The sequence below is a fragment of the Dermacentor albipictus genome, chromosome 5 (genome assembly GCF_038994185.2).
Source record: "Dermacentor albipictus isolate Rhodes 1998 colony chromosome 5, USDA_Dalb.pri_finalv2, whole genome shotgun sequence".
In the NCBI taxonomy this organism is placed as follows: Eukaryota; Metazoa; Arthropoda; class Arachnida; order Ixodida; family Ixodidae; genus Dermacentor; species Dermacentor albipictus.
In genome coordinates, this window is record NC_091825.1 from 134,977,309 (window position 1) to 134,993,436 (window position 16,128).

Sequence of the window (16,128 nt, forward strand, 5' to 3'; positions counted from 1 at the left end):
AGTGGATTTAATGTGGGAGCTTCGCGAACAATTAGTTCCCCTTGGCAGGCTCCTTGAAATCGAAACTGGCTGGGCAAAGAGCGCCTTTGTCGTCGGCGTAGCTTCATGTCTTCCTCAATGCATGCAGAAGCATCCAGAATACTGAGAGGTAACCGGTTCTTGAACTTTTGTTTCGAGCCTATCGGTACGTCGATGTACGGATCCTACTGGACCTTACCAAAATCTATACTACGTGGCATCACAAGCTACCACAACAATACAGAGCCTGCGGAAAGGCGACCTCGCGTAAATTTACACTATTACATTACGGCAAAATATGCAACAAAATTCAGTGTAAGCGCGCCCACACGCCGATTGGCAGAGGTCACGCGACCAACTACGTTGATGATGATGATGATCGGCACCAAAAACCTTTGAAACAGGGCGGAGACAAATAGTCCCTTAGTCTGCTTGATTTATTCAGGTTTTACATCTATATATAGCGACCGAGACGCGACTCATACAGACTCATGTTCGCATCAGCAAGCGCGACCTGCCCGTCGTCAGAAGAAAACATTTGTCGATTGATGCCGTTCACTTCTCGCGCCATCGTTGCCGCGTAAGGTAACCTTCAGCGCATTGGTTAAGCAGCACAGCTTTGCCACTGCATTCGCGCGGCTGCAAACGAGCACTTAGGGAATGAGCCAAACCAGTGGTGAATCGCCACCATTTTCGACTACTCGCTTCGTGACAACTTGATGGATTTGTTGCCTTCGAGATCGAGACGATGTGTCGTCACGGAGGAAATCTCGGAGGCTATGCTTCAACATTGCCATCGATACTGAATCGTTGTTTCAACGCAGATAATTGCGATTTGCGCAGCAACATAATTTATTTTATTACACTTTGTGTATAACTGACAGCTTTGCAAAAAAATTATAGGAGTTCTTCCCGAACAAAATATTTTTGAAAGTTTTTTACCAAACTTAGCGAAATGTACAAAAGTTAACAAGCAACATTGAAATTTGTTTCTTTTTTTTGCGTGTTTGGTTGTTTGGCATTTGTTTTCGTCGCCATTTCGCTTTTTTTGCGTGGTCACCGTGTGCGCGTTGTGTGCGTTGTGAGCTGTAAGCATGCGTGTGCGTTGTGATCTGCTGTTGCGCGACAAGAGACATTTTTGCCAAGAGCGTTGGGAGACGAAAAGCTGAATGTGCCCGTCCGTCCACTGGCTGACGCGGAGGTATGCCACCGACTGGTCTGCGTGGAAGCGTGCATGAAGAATGGAGCGCCGGCTGACCCGACGGTAAGCACGTTTCTTGTCTGTATAACTGATCGGCAACGTTCTGACTGGTGTCGTAGAAGTCGCGGGGCGCTTTTTTTGTCTCTGGGTGTACGTCGGGCAGACTTGCGCCTGTGGCGCTTGTGCTGTGTGAGTCAACCACTCCGAGCTGTATGTCTGATTCACGCGTGGTGCACGGCGTCGGTGTTTCAAAGCATTTCGTGCCGGGCCGGTCCCGGGTGCATGTGTAGCGTGTTGCATGCTCATTCGGTCCATCAAGCGCCAAGGTGGGGTCATGTCTGTTTAAGCTGTGTATTTAGCAGCCTAGCCTATTCGTCTGTACTACACGGTAGCCAAGTTTATCGCGAACTGAAATGCACGAAACCACTTAAAACAAGGGCGCCTGTTCCTGTGTTGTCATGCTCGTCCCCACCCTTTGCGGTAGCTTAGTGTTGCACCACTGGCCTTGAGGCCGCAGGTGCAACTCCGGCTGCGGCAGCCGGATTTCGATGGGGCGAAATGCAAAAAACGCTCGTGCTTGGATTCAGTTATACACATTTATTCAAATTTAATTCAGTTATACACTGCGGCGTACCTTGTAGTGAGATCGTGGCTTTGGATAGTAAAATCACAGAATTTGAATGTTTAACTTGCTTGACCCTGTTTTAAGTATTACCGTTGCAGCAGGACCCATGCACAGCCGTTTATATGAAAATCGAATTGGCGGACCGTCTTTTCCTTGTATTGTCATCAAATAATCATGCAGAAATGTCGTGGCCGATATCGTGTCATGTCTAATAAACGCGGATCGTCCTATAGAACAGGCTGGTTGATCGTTCGCGAATCGAATGCTACCGTGTTGTAAAAAAGTAGAAAAAAAAATGCCTAAAGCGCATGTGATTGACGCCACCAGTTTCTCTCTCAGCCCTGGGTATCTTTTTCATGTTGCAAAATTATTTCTGTGAAATTATTTGTGTGCTCTGGATATCTTAAAGAACAAGATTTTACTCAAACCTGTAGTGTATTAAGACTTGTTAATCCGGCGTTACTATAAATATATGCCTTCTTGCTAAAAAGAAAGAAAAAAGGTTATGAAAGCATGCAAGCCTCTGAATACGAGAGAAAAGATGCAACCTTTAGACCAAATCTGGGTTATTTTTCCCTTCAGAGGACTGACCCAAATTCCTACTTCCATGTTCGCACAGAAAAGTGCCTTGTCATAAAGATGTAATATCAGGCACTTTCTTTTGAAATGTTTTTCTCTTAACCGCCCTGTGAAAAACTGTTGGTAAAAGAATTCGGTTCTTGCTATTTCAGTATACCTAAAACATATGCAGTGAACAATAAAAATATTCAACTAATTCATTCAGTCACATAAATAAAATACATTGCTAACACACTAGCTGGTAGCAAGAAACACTTGGTTACATAAGCATCAAGCACTTATATACATTTTTTGTTATTGATGACATTTCACTGTGTAGCTGATATGTAATACTGCATTTATAAAATACTTTAAATAGTGGCATCCACAGCATCTGGAGAAGAGTGCAGGGCACATTGTGTCTGATATTAGTGCAAACTTGCGTGACACATCAACAGCAGGCAACAATCTTACACCATCTGTTTAATGGTTTCTGTGAATATAAAAAAGGATCTTTAAGGCCCTTCCCTGCATGTGCGAATGTACTTTGCCACACCGAATAAACAGTGCTAACATAACAAGAACCAGTTGAACATGCCCTTCCACATCAAACGTTCCTGTGTACACGCCCTGTAATATTTATGGAAGTATAGGTGTCGAGGCCCTCTAGCCAGTTTATGTATGGAACTCCATGACTCGGGACAAAAAAGCACACTGCAGCAGTGTATGGGTCTGGTAGTATTCAGTCCGTACTAGAATTTATGAGGAATATTGAATACTGAAGCATATTTAAAAAAACTTAGATGTATTGATCATACTGATTTGTTCCCTTTTGCTGCTTGAAAGAAATACCCATTAATTTTTTTAATAATTTTGTGGATAAACATGCCTATTCTTGAATTCAAAACTATCTGTGCAGCATGTGTGAAGACCTGCAACACTTTAATGGGAGGCTTCTCGGCTTCACTCGACTATCACGAAGTGTCCCGCATCCGACTCATGTTAAATGCCAGGCTCGCCAAATCACGCTTCAGTGACTGATGCACAAAACCGAAGGGTCGCAAAATTCATTATTAAGTGCGAGATATTTTGCTGCATAAGGAAGTAGCATTTGGTGCTTTATCGCTGAAATGGTTGAAGTACATATTACTTTTATTCAGCGGTTGTATTGCTTTCTCATTATGCAGAAGCTGGCAAGAGAGTGAAGAGGCTACGAAAAATCCTCAACATCGAGAGCAAGCCAGAAGAACCAGTAATTGCTTGCACACAGGTACGCTTATTGTGTGCTGCCAGTTGTTCTCCCTTCTTTCTTTTGCTTTCTTTTTTGGCAATATAGTGCATTTCAAATGATTCCGTGAACAAAGCAAGATTAAATCAGTGTTTCCCAACTTCTGGCCCCTGGAATCACTTGACATAGCGAAAGGGATCTGTATGGATCACTTAAAGATTTGCAGTTGATCTTGCGATGTGTGACTATGACTAAAATTGATATCTGGGCAGCATGGTGGCAGGTAGCAAGCCGTTGCAGGAAAGTTGCTGGTGCTGTATGCTATTTAGCAATAATTAACAATGATCGTGTACGAGATCACGCTCACTGACGACAGCTTGTGTATCTGTGGGCAACCAGCCGGCAACTACTAAGTCCACCTCTGAACAACTTATATTTGTTCGCACACGTGCACATGTGCTGCAGTCAGTGTCAGTAACTGCAAGCAACTGTCAAAGAAATGCCTCTGCAATGCAAACCATGCAATGGTGCTGCAAGACATTTGTTTTTCTTCTGCTGTCATTTATGGCTTGTCCTTTTGATGATAAATTGTTCACCTTTATGCTCTGTGTGTTCAAAAGTGAGCTTTTAAAGTGTCGCTTAATTTTCTGTGTACAGGTTGACATTGGTGGCCGGACGCTGATTGATAAGAACATCCTCGATCAGCTGAGCCAGGCCTGTGACTGTACCAGTGGCCGTGGAAAATTCGTCAGGGCACTTTTGCACCACGTCTTTACTGATGGTGGGCTCCACAGCAAGCCGCTGCTTGGGGGAAGAGCTGCCTACGTGGCGAGACGGTTCAAGAGGAGGCGCTCAACACTGTATGCGTGGAGACCGATAGGTGTGTACGCTATTTTAATAGTCATGTAGTCTTAAATAATGAAATCAGAACATGCATATAAGTTGAAGAAAGGCTATTTGTACAAACTGTACTGTTAGCAACTGGATATAGTATAGTAAGTGTTCCTAATATTTGGTGTAGAAAAACAAATAGTTCCCTTCTTTCATTATTTACATTATGGCCACAAAGTTATGCACAAATTTTAGAGGCCTGATAAAAGAAATGATTGGTTGAGCTATAGATTGATCACAGCTGCTTAAAAGATACTGATGGGCTAGTTGGTGAGCCATGATATTGAAGCAGCACACTTACATCTGACACATACGCGTACACATAGAAAGGACACACAGGCGCTGGACTGCACATTTTACAATATTGCTTAAGGACGACCCGTCTTTTGTAGTGCCACTTGAGAAGCACACGTGCTCTGATGGCAGTGAGGTGTGACAAGAGCGAGAGTAAAACACACAAAAAAAAACACAAATAGAGGTGACATTTTTGGATTCCCACCCTGAATAATCAAAGTCTAAATAGCGGCACGCTTTTTCAGAGAATGATACCAAGGTGCAACCGATAGACCTATCTTTCCATTTGTCAGTTTCTGTTGCTTTGTTTATGTTCCCTGCGCAAAACTTCCGTATCTTTCAGGACAGGTTTGCAGCCCCAATCCTTGCAATGATAGGCTAAATGACTTGTATCTTTAGCCGTGCAGGGATAAATGTGCTCATTTAGCCTTGTATATTCAAGCACGTGCATGTCTGCCCAGTGTATGCCTTGTTACAGGACAGAAGGATCCTATAAACCACTCCGTCTGCACAAGTGACATAGGGCTTTCGATGGTTGATTGCTCAGGGACTTGTTCTTTTTTTTGTGCCATTCACCTTTTTGCACAGGATCGACAACTGCACAGGTGTGGTAAACACTACATCAACGCCTGCCCTTTGACCTATCTTTTGCAGATTGTGGGAAATTGTGTGTACATCAGGTATGACTGTGTTGTCTTGACAGTCCTTGTGACTGCAGTGGATCCGCTCACTTTTTTGTGTTTAGTAACCTGAAACGTATCAAGAGCTTCGATGGATACCTAGGGCTCCTGAGGCGGGTTACCTTGTTTGTGAAGCTGGTTTCACATTTGTGATGGCATGATTTTTGCAGTGCGTTAAGAAAGCAAGAGCGGACAATCGCCCTCTTCACAAGCTTTGAATGTGCCGATTGGTAGGGAAGGACAGATTTGTTGCTCCTTGGTTCATAATACCAACATACACACCAATGCAGTGTTTTATAAATGCCTCACGTCATTGTTACTAACACATAAGCTACCTATCAGCGGTTTTATTAGGTTTTTAGACCTTGGTGCATATGTATCCTCTGATCAAATCTGTTGGTCTTATGAGCCAAGGAGCAACAAAGCTGTCCTTCCCTACCACTCGGCCCATTCAAAGCTTGTGAAAAGGGTGACTGTCCACGCTTGCTTTCTTAACACACTGCAAAAAACATGCCATCACAAATGTGAAACAAGCTTAACAAACCAGGTAACCTGCCTCAGGAGCTCTGGGTATTCATCGAAGCTCTTGATCAGTTGCAGAATGCTTACATAAGAAGACAGAAAAGGCGAGCGGATCCACGCACAGTCACAGGGCATTACAAGCTGGTCATGCCTTATGTACTCACAATTTCCCAAATCTGCTAAAGATAGGTCACAGGGCTGGCATTGATGTGGTGTTTTGCGCACCTCTGTGATTGTCGAGCCTGTGCAAAAAGGGGAATGGCGCGAAAAAAGGAACAAGTGCCTGTGCAATCAACCACTGAAAGCCCTGTGTGAATTGTTCAGAGAGAGTGGTTTATAAGCTCCCTCTGTCCTGTAACAAGGTATACATTGGGCAGACGGGCAGGTCCTTGAGTGCGAGGCTAACTGAGCACAATTATCACTACATGGCTAAAGATTCAGATCACTGAGCGTTTCATTGCAAGGATTGTGGCTGCAAACCCATACTGAAAGATAGACAAAAGATAGACAAAGATACTGAAAGTTGTGCGCAGAGAACACAAACAGCAAACGGGAAATTCTTGAAGCAATAGAAATTGACAAATGGAAAGATAGGTGTATCAGTTGCCCCTCAGTATCATTCTCAAAAGAAGCATGCTGCTATCTTGGACTTTGGTTATTCATAGTGGAAATCCAAAAATTTCATCTTTATTTGTGTTTTTTGTGCATTTTATCCTGGTTCTTGTCACACCTCACTGCCATCAGGGCATGTACGCTTCACAAGAGACACTATAAAAGATGGGTCTTTGAGCAATAAAGCAGTAGTTGCAGTGTGGCGCCTGTGTATGCCCTTTCTAAGTGTACGTGTCAGGTGTAAGTGTGCTGCTTCAAGATCATAGCTGGCCAGATAGCACACATGTATTCCTAGGTCGACTTCTGCACCAGCTATTTCTGATGGCACATTTTAATATATGCTCGGCGATTTGCTATGTGCTGGCTATCATATAGCTTTGTTTCTTTACTAAGAAAAACCTGCACTATTTTTCAAGACTTCTTGGGTTAACTTAGCGCTTATTGTTATTATAAAGTGTGAAATATATATGTTGCATGAAAGGTTCACTCTAGCAGGAATTTAGTGAATGCACAGAGAGGAAGAGCCCCATCACATTCGTGTGACAGTCACGTTGAGCATGGAGCTGATTTAGTTCATTTGCTGCATGTCTGACCACCACTGCTGTCATGTGTAAGCAGCAGGCTGCACCTACTTTAAAGATGAATGTTTTCTCTTAAATCAATTAAAGGGTGACAGGAAGTAGTAAATTCCATATGCAATGTTTTCACTTGCTATGTTCAAGCTTTGCATTGCCATAGTGACCATCAGATAATTTAAAGCATAATGCTGTTTGTAATAACACTTAATCAAGGATAAAACGAAAATATTACAGGATTTTTTGGGCAGATAATTCGAGCATGAAACTAGTTTAATCTGCATAGAAGCTCACTTGTATACTTTTTGTCTAGCAGCTTGTACAAAGCTCTTGCCACATTTAGCATGACTCCTTATACTGTTATTATAGCTCCTTACGCAGAACATCAGTAGTACATGGATTAAACATGAAAGCTTCTAGTAGATATTTATTTCTTAGTTTTGTGGTTTAAATAATCACTATTGCCTGCTAATTTAATTTGCTAAAGCTGCACATTGTTTCATTTACTCATATGTTTTCAGGATACACCTGCTCAGTTTCCGGGAGCCAGTATTCCGTACATCAAGAAGAGCCTATCCTTGCTTCTTTCGTGATAAATAAAATGAAGTAAGACCATGCCTTTTCATATGCCTTCTTATTTGTTACTGCTGGCTGCACCTTATATTCAGCCTCAGTAAGCATTATCTTACATGAAGTCATTGCATTGAGGACTGAATGCAATGACAACATTATGAAGATGCTGCGCAATACAATGACAACCCAGTGGAAAAATAGTACAATCAAAACCCAATGAAGATCCCATGAAAAAACAACACAATAAAAATACCATGGAGACCCCATAGAAATACACCACCATAATACTCCAATGGAAATACAATGGATTCACGGTGGCCACTTTTCCATAATCTCTCAACAAATCCTCCATCAAATGCCAATAGAATTTCCACAATTTTTCTGTTGATGGTACAATAAGATATCGATGGAAAATCAATGGATTCCCAACAACATTTTTTGTAAGGGTCTTCTCCCCCTCTGCGGTCGCTTGGCGCGGCAGAATGAAGTATAACATATCTGCGGAGCCCCACACGGACTGCGCGCTTCTACGGACGTGACTGCATGGCGCGATCATTCTTCGCAGGCACAAATACAGCGCCGCTCGTACACTGCAGCTGACATGATACGCAGGCAGTGCCTGTAAAGCAGTGCGAGAAAATCAACGGTCAAAACGAAACCAGCACCCTCCGCAACGCGGGAAAAGCGACTTTCCCTTTTAAGCCGGGCTCAATGGCGCGCAGACACTGCGCAGGAGGTTTCGGGGCTCCCGCAGCGGGCCGGGCGCAAAAACAAACGGCCCGCTTTTTTTTTTTTTTTCGACGGCAACGCGCGCTTTCTAAATGGAAACAAATCGCCGGAAGTCTAAACGCCGGCGCGTGCGCAAGCACGGACACTGGCGAGTATAGCGGCAACGGCCTGCTCATAATGAGAAAAATAGCCTCTTTCGCTGGCGAAAGCTGTGAAACAAGAAAAACAAAAAGAACGAACGCCTAGCGCGGACGAGGGGCGGCGGTGGGTCCAGTTTATTCCGAAGCGAACGATGAGGGAAAAAGGGGTGGGTGTCTGCCGCCGACTCATTCGCGAGGACGACGATCCCGCGGGCCCCATTTTAAACCCGCGGCGCACGACGCCGCTCTTGCTTCTGAAGCGGGGCGCGCACGCTCAACGCTTGTCTGTCTTCATGGATGGGCCGCGCCGCCCGACTTGAAAGAAGCAACCGCTTGTTTTTGTAGAATGAGAAGGGGTCGGAGATCGACGACAACATAGGCAGGAGTGCACGCCACGTTTAGACGCACGCGGCGTATGTACAGCACCGTGTGCCCCGCACGTGGACATGTAAGACGGGTGAACACGTTGGAAATCTTGAAAACTCCTCGGATGCGATGTTTGGACAGGACTAGTGACACATCTCGGATCGCAACTGAATCGCACCGTGTCTAACGCATATAGCTACACATAATCGGTTCGACTCATTTGAAGAAAGAATAGGCTACGAGAGAACCTGCTTTACCAAGAAAACTTGAAACGAGCGTGTCGAGTCAGAAGTGTCGGGATTTGCGAGCATTTTTGCAGAGCGGGTCGATTACCAACCAGCGACATTATAGCTCGCTCGTCAGCGCGAACTAAGGCGCGTGTTGTTGCATAACACTCGCACCGGAATTGGGCCGAAGAAATCGAATCCGCGACCTCGTCCTCGAATCATCCGCCGAGCCATCAAAGGCCCGCACCACCCCATTTCGTTCTTCGAAGACGAGCCAGCAACGCGGCCTTTCCTTCCTGGCAGCCGCCTTCACGACGAAAGCACGATCGGCCAAGCGCGCGTGTGCGCCTCGGGTTCGCCGATCGCGTGCGCGATCAACGCCCTCCCTCAACCCCCTCTCCGTTTGGTTTGGAAAGCAGTTACAGCGACGCGCCTCGACAGCGAGACCGCCCAACGCATTCAACGCGCATTCGCGTCCCATTAGCCCACTTCAACCAAGATACACGCACGCAAAACGCTGAGAGAGAAACGGGCTAGGCACAGAGACAAAATCGACGCTTTTCAGAACTAAGCTCTCAATGAACGCCGAGATCAAAAACGGCTTATCGCAAATCGCCATGGTGCTAAAAAACAACAGAGAACAAAGTTACGCGTTCTTCGCCAACAATTTCCTTTTTTTTCCTTTCTTATCTCTCTGCGTGTGTATATATATATATATATATATATATATATATATATATATATATAATGTGTGTGTGTGTGTGTGTGTGTGTGTGTGTGTGTGTGTGTGTCCTTACGTCGTTCCTATAGCCTTCCGGAGTCGCGAAAACGGGCGCGATGCGTGTGTGGCGCCAGAGCGGAGCGGAAATTTGGCGAAGTTATTAGAGAGTTTTAGCCCAGCGGGTTTACGGCCAGCGGAGCGGAGCGGTCTCCACCGTTGCGCCAGCGGAGCGGCGCGCGAAAAAAGAGTTTTAGCCCAGCGGATCACCCGCTCGAGCGGGGTAAAGAGCGGGGAGCTCTGCTGCCCCACCTAGTGGTTCGAATAGGAATTACTGAGAAATGAAATTGAATTACGCTTGCTTTTATTATGCAAGAAATGTTGAATAAAGATATATTACATGTTCTCAGTGCATTATTTGTCAATAATGTACTGAGTATTAATGTACGGGTCAGCGCGGCACTCGCCGTCTTCGATGCAGAACTGCCGGCGTTCATGTTCGCGGCGGCCGTCTTGCATTTCCCATACACGCCCGCGCGCCCTTACGCACGCTCGCGCGCTGCGTATACGCTCCGCTGGGGAGTGCTTTCCAGCGGGCGTAAACGCTGCTCCGTAAAACCGCTGGCCGCCTCAGCGTGGTGCGCATGCGCAGTCGCGTCTCCGCTCGCCCGCTCCGCTCCGCTGGCCGTAAACCCGCTGGGCTAAAACTCTCTATTAGCGCGCGCTCCAGCAAGCCCCCCAGGGCACGCGCGTACGTACACGACGCGCGCGCGATCTGGGCAGCCGCCGCAGCAACAATGGGCCATGAGCTCGCCGGCGGGCGACCCAAATTGCCGCGCCGAACGTGCCGGTCGCAATCTCGGCGAGCAGCTTGGTGCTCAGCTTTTTAGGCGTCACTGCAACTTGCGCCTAGGCTCGGGCCAAGCACAATGCAGGCCTTTAGAGCAGTCGCCTGCAAGGAAGCGCCCGAATCGATTTTGTCCCCTTTCTTCCGAAATTCGGCGAAAAGGGCACGCGCGATCGCGCTTAGACTGCATTGCGCTTCGTTTTGGATGCTGCGTGCTAGATTCAGCTGTGCGAGAGGTTAGTTCACATTTGATGCTCGTCCTACAACTCCCTTTCCCCCAAACTCCACCCCTTAACCTTGGAGTCCCATGGCTGCACGCATAACACAAATTTCCTTCTTTCTTTTTTCAATACCGGCGCGTTTGCCTCCTATCACAAGTGACGCTAACAAAAACTAATGCAGATTTGTTTCACGAAGTAACGTTCGAGATTATGAGATACACGGTCGCGCGAAGGGCTCCAGATCAATTTGGTAGCACAGTTTTCGTCGCTTTTCATTACCTGTCGGCACTAGACACGGGTGTTAGCAGTCCACCAGAACGAAGAGATAGAGAGAGAGGCGGGGTAAGGGGAGGGGGGGCTGCCACGCCTAGGTTCTGAGCCTGTGACGTCCTGCTCAGCACCAGCATGTCACAGTAATTGAGGCAACACATAGGGTCAGGTGGGATAAGCTGTTTTCAAACAGAGCTAAAGCTTTCTTTCTTTCTTTCCTTTTTTCGTAACAGAGACGTCGTCAAAACGGGGAACTTTTCGCTTGTGCCGATGGACTTGATACGTTACTGCGTCAAAGCAGCTTTCAAAATGAACTGCGACGTTTTGGACATACGAAGAATTTCCAAATACGTTAGTTTGTAGTATCGACGTGCTTGAACAAAAGAGGGGAAAAAAAACTGTACGACATTTAAGATGTATTGCGTGTGTACAATACATCTAGATACGTGACCTTTCGTTATAGCAAACTCCTATACGGCCACACACATCCTCGGTTTAATATGTCAACACGCCGCCTACAACAACAACAACAACAACGAGAACTGGGCAAACGAAAACGGGCAACGGAAGTGAGAAGCACGACCCACACGCCTCGGCTGGCGCTGCCTCATTGTGCACGAAGGCGATGCAGCGCCAGACGCGCGCCCGACAATCCGATTACGACCGGAGAGTGAGAGAGACCGACAGAAAGCAGGGACTATGGATGGCGCGTGGGCTCCCCGTTTGTGGACAAAAGCGTCTGCGCAAACGACGTTCGCCGCACCAGATGGCGCCACAGGCGGCCAGTCGTCCAGAAGGCCTGTGCGCCTTCAAGAAGAGACGTAAAGGCCAATGTTCCATGGCGCCTGCTCACACACAGCGCAATAAAGGCCGTTGGCCTCAAGAAGTCGGTCGCGCTCGAGGGTGGGGAAGCAAATGGAAGCCGCAAGCCCCATATACATGTTCCCTTTTACTCGCTGTTGTATGATTCAGTGAAATGACCCGAAAAAAGAGAAAGCAATGCGAAACGCGACTAGCAGTTCCGTAATCATTCCAGTAGTTAACTGCAATTCCTTTCTGCGGCCGAAACAACGAACCGGGTTAGTAAGTTATAAATATGTGAAGCGAAGGACACTACGCCGCGCAGTTGCATACGCGCTGTGCTGACACGCCACACGGTTCTTCCCGTGAATAGTGGAACAAATGTCTACGCTACGTAGGTACCGCGGGCAGCACTTAACAGCGCTCGCGATACAAATAGCAATTTTTCGCAATAGCAGCCGATAGCGCAGCAACGGCCTGCTTCAGTATACTAATCATTTGCCAAAGCACAACATTCACGTCACCCGCAGTGCCGATGGCTCGCTATCCTCTCATGTCGCTGAACCGTTCAGGCACCCATCGGGGCCACTCCTCCTCCTCCTCTTCCACTATAGACTCCCTCATAAGCACCCCAGGTGTATCTTCGAGACAGTTAAAACAGCGCCAATCGATCAACCCACACCCGACAAGTCTCCGCTATTATCGACCGTGCGCGCACTTGCGTTCCTACATAGCCACTCTGCGCGATCCCACGGCGAGAGCAAACATCGAGCATCGCCGCGAGACACAAAGGTCGCCGTGTTCCTTCGCGACGCGAGCCAAGAGAAGCCAGCGCGCGCACTCGGCCGGCGGGAAGAGAGGCCGCGGGCCGGCCTTGCCCCGGGCGCCGCGCGCGCTGCAACGTGGGAAGCGGCGCGCCGCTAACGAGCACGCCGCCCTTCGCGGGCTATGTACACGCGCGCGCGCTCTCACCGAAGGCAACCGCGTATGCAAATCAGACTCGATCACGATGCCGCATGCCCGCTGGGCACGCGCAAAGTGCCGCGGAGAAGCGAACGCCGCCGCGGTGATTCATGCAAGCGCGCGTTATAAGCGCGAGAGAAAGGCGGCCGCCTCTTTTGATTCTTGGCGTCGACGCCAACGTGACTTCATCTGCGTTTCAACCCACGGTCTGGGGAGAGGAAGGACGAGGCCTAGCGGCGGCGGCGGCGGCGGCGAAATGGACGCGGCAGGCAGGAACCGATCCGTCGCGCATGTTTTAGACGTGCGTATTAGCGCGCACCTCGATTCGCGACCCGAGTCCTTCTCGTGCACGCGGCTTGATTGCTTATGCAAACGGTCGGCTAAATGAGTCTGCGTTGCCACACTCCGTCGGCCGGGAGTGTCGTAGTCATGCATTTATGGCGAAACGTTCGCCGTCTCACGCAGGTAATCAGCTTTATTCACCGGCGGCATTAGCATGAAAGAGGGCGGAGACCTAGACGTCGCTGCGTTTTGGGCAAAACGTCAAAACGGATACAAATGGAAATGAGTCACCGTTACCCTTACCAGTTTGTTTTCTAACAAAATAGCGGCGTTGTAAGTTAATTCGTAATTAAGGCTATCTGCGAAACTGGAAGAGAAAGTTAATGCAGCCCTTGAACATGTGGCAAGGGAATGGTTCAGAGTGAATGGAACAGACTTCCCATAGCGGCACTCCGATGTGAAATGCTCCAAGTTTGTTATTGACTACATAGAAAAACGGCTATAGGAAGGCATATAATATATAATATTCCTAGACATTTCTTCGAAGCACTGCGCTACTATAGAAACTTAGCTTAAGCCAAGTATACTACGGTTCCGAATAAGCGATAACGTTTTGAAGTAACACTAATGCTCGATATTCACTTATCGACGGCTTGCTCCACGATAAAGTTCTTACTAAACCTAATGTAAATGTTCTCACCGAGACCGACCCTGCCAAAAACGAAACCAGACAGCGATTCGAAGACCGAATCGAATAGGACATCGTTCAATTCGTTATTTGTATAGTTTCGAATGTTCGCGAACCCCTTGTATTTAATCGCTCAATGTCACATCCCTGTGCACGCTGTCGCAAAACCACATGGCACGGCATACCTCACTGTGCCTAATTTTCCGCCTAATCACCAAAGCTAAGACAACAGACGTATTGTGACGTAGCAGTTTCGGCTGATCTTGTATTGAGCTCTCTCTCTCTCTCTCGCTGGCTACCCTGTGCTGGCGAAAGAATAAAGGGAATAAAAGGTGAAAGAAGCAACAAAAGAAATAATAAGTGAGAAAATTTCATGCAATAACGCGATGAAACGCACCAGAACTTTGAAAGTCCGAGAGACAAGGCGAAGGGCCGCAGGCACAGTCCACGCCTATGATGCATCCACACAGGTGACGAAGAAAGCCACACATATGATTATGATAACATATAGGCGTAAGGAAGAAAAGAATAATAAGTGCCCACAGCACAAAGATTTCATTTGACCTTTATACGCTTTCACGATTCTTCATCGAACCAAGCGCCGCCCCTTATATCTTATCGACCGGAATCGGTCCATCCATAAAGGTAGGTAAATAGCGCCAGCCTTCGACTGGTGGCTTCACAGCGCTCCGGCGGGTGTGTGTAGCTGCCTCGTATAATATTCAAGATACGTTGAGAGGATAAGATGGTTCTGACAGTGGCAATCAGGCGTCATTATCCATATTAGAGTCAACGTTGCCAGTAATAAAGCTTAGCTGCAGCCCTATATAGATGACCTTTGCCTTAGCCCTCTAGAAATGGCCATTCGGATAGGCCATCAGAACAGACAGCGGTCAAAAAAAAAAAAAAAGCCGCAACATTATACTTGCCGAGCCCGCGCGATCGTTTTATAGCTGTCTGTCGATAATTCCAGCATCGACCAACAACACAAGAAGAGGCGGGCAAAACAAATGAGCAGAGAAAGAAAAGAAACGGAAGCGAACCGGCCCAGCTGCTGCCACTCACTCACTGACCGCGCACTCTCGTTCATCGCTGCTATTCGTGGCGGGCGGCAGCAACGTAAAACGCGTCAACGACGCGGCCTCGATGGCCTCGACCGCTTCCTGGCCGCCGCAGCCAAAGGGGCTCGCAACGCCCAGAACAAGGGGCAGGCCAGCGCACGGCCCTTGTGCGTGGCAAACGAACGAAGAAAAAGAAAGCCACGGACGTAAAGAAAAAAAAAAAAGAACGGGAGGGGGGGGGGGGGCGTAGCGCGAGCGCCACTGTTGCGGTCGGGGCGAAAAACGCCGCGCTCAGCGCCAAGCCAAGCCAAGCCAAGCCAAGCCAGCTGCCCCCCAACAAGGAAGCTGGACCGCGCGCCAAGTAACGAGAGCGATGGATGAATGCATGGAGGTCGCTCGCCCAAAAACCTCGGCCACCGCGCAGCACACCGCGCAGTGTTATACGTAAGTACACGCACACGCTGAGAGAGATAGATAAGAAGATAGAGAGGGAGAGCAAGGGAGTGTGGGTGGCGCCGGGTACAATGACACAACGAGGAAGGCAGAGAAAGTGAGGCTTAAAAAAAAAAAGAAAAGAAAGAGAGACGGACAAACAAAACGCGCGCAGTAGAATGGAGACAACAATCAAGGGAAAGCCGGCCAATTCAATTGTAAACGGCAAGCGCTGCGGCCGCTCTCGTTTCCCCCCTCTATAATGCGTGTTTCTCTACAGTCACAAAGGCCTGCGGTGTAGGGCAGCAGCCCAGCAGAGGTATAAGTGAAACTGTGCCGACACCAGCTTTGTGGTCACACTAGCGAGGGAGTCACGATCATGAAAGGATCAGACTGGCCCCCTATACTATATAGCGTGTCGATACCAATTCCACAGTATACGCATATACACGAAAAACAGGAATGTCAGGAAAACAAGGTTATACGCGCGTATGAGAATGGCTCGAACAAATCACACGTGTGAAACTTATTTGCTCTCCGCGGGCAGAAATCCGTTAACTTTCTTTTATTAAGAAGAAAAACAATTACGTGAGCAAAGGCGTGTAT

General features: G+C 47.6%; 1 protein-coding gene and 1 long non-coding RNA gene across 3 annotated transcripts in view; one reads left to right on the forward strand and one right to left on the reverse strand.

Moving 5' to 3' along the window:
• Positions 1-16,128, reverse strand: part of PlexA (plexin A) — a 385,856-nt gene that overhangs the window by 161,640 nt on the left and 208,088 nt on the right. The window lies entirely within an intron of this gene.
• Positions 1,073-7,827, forward strand: LOC139060591 (uncharacterized). Its single transcript, XR_011514950.1, has 4 exons — positions 1,073-1,282; positions 3,590-3,672; positions 4,288-4,510; positions 7,726-7,827. It is a non-coding gene; the product is annotated as an uncharacterized lncRNA (long non-coding RNA).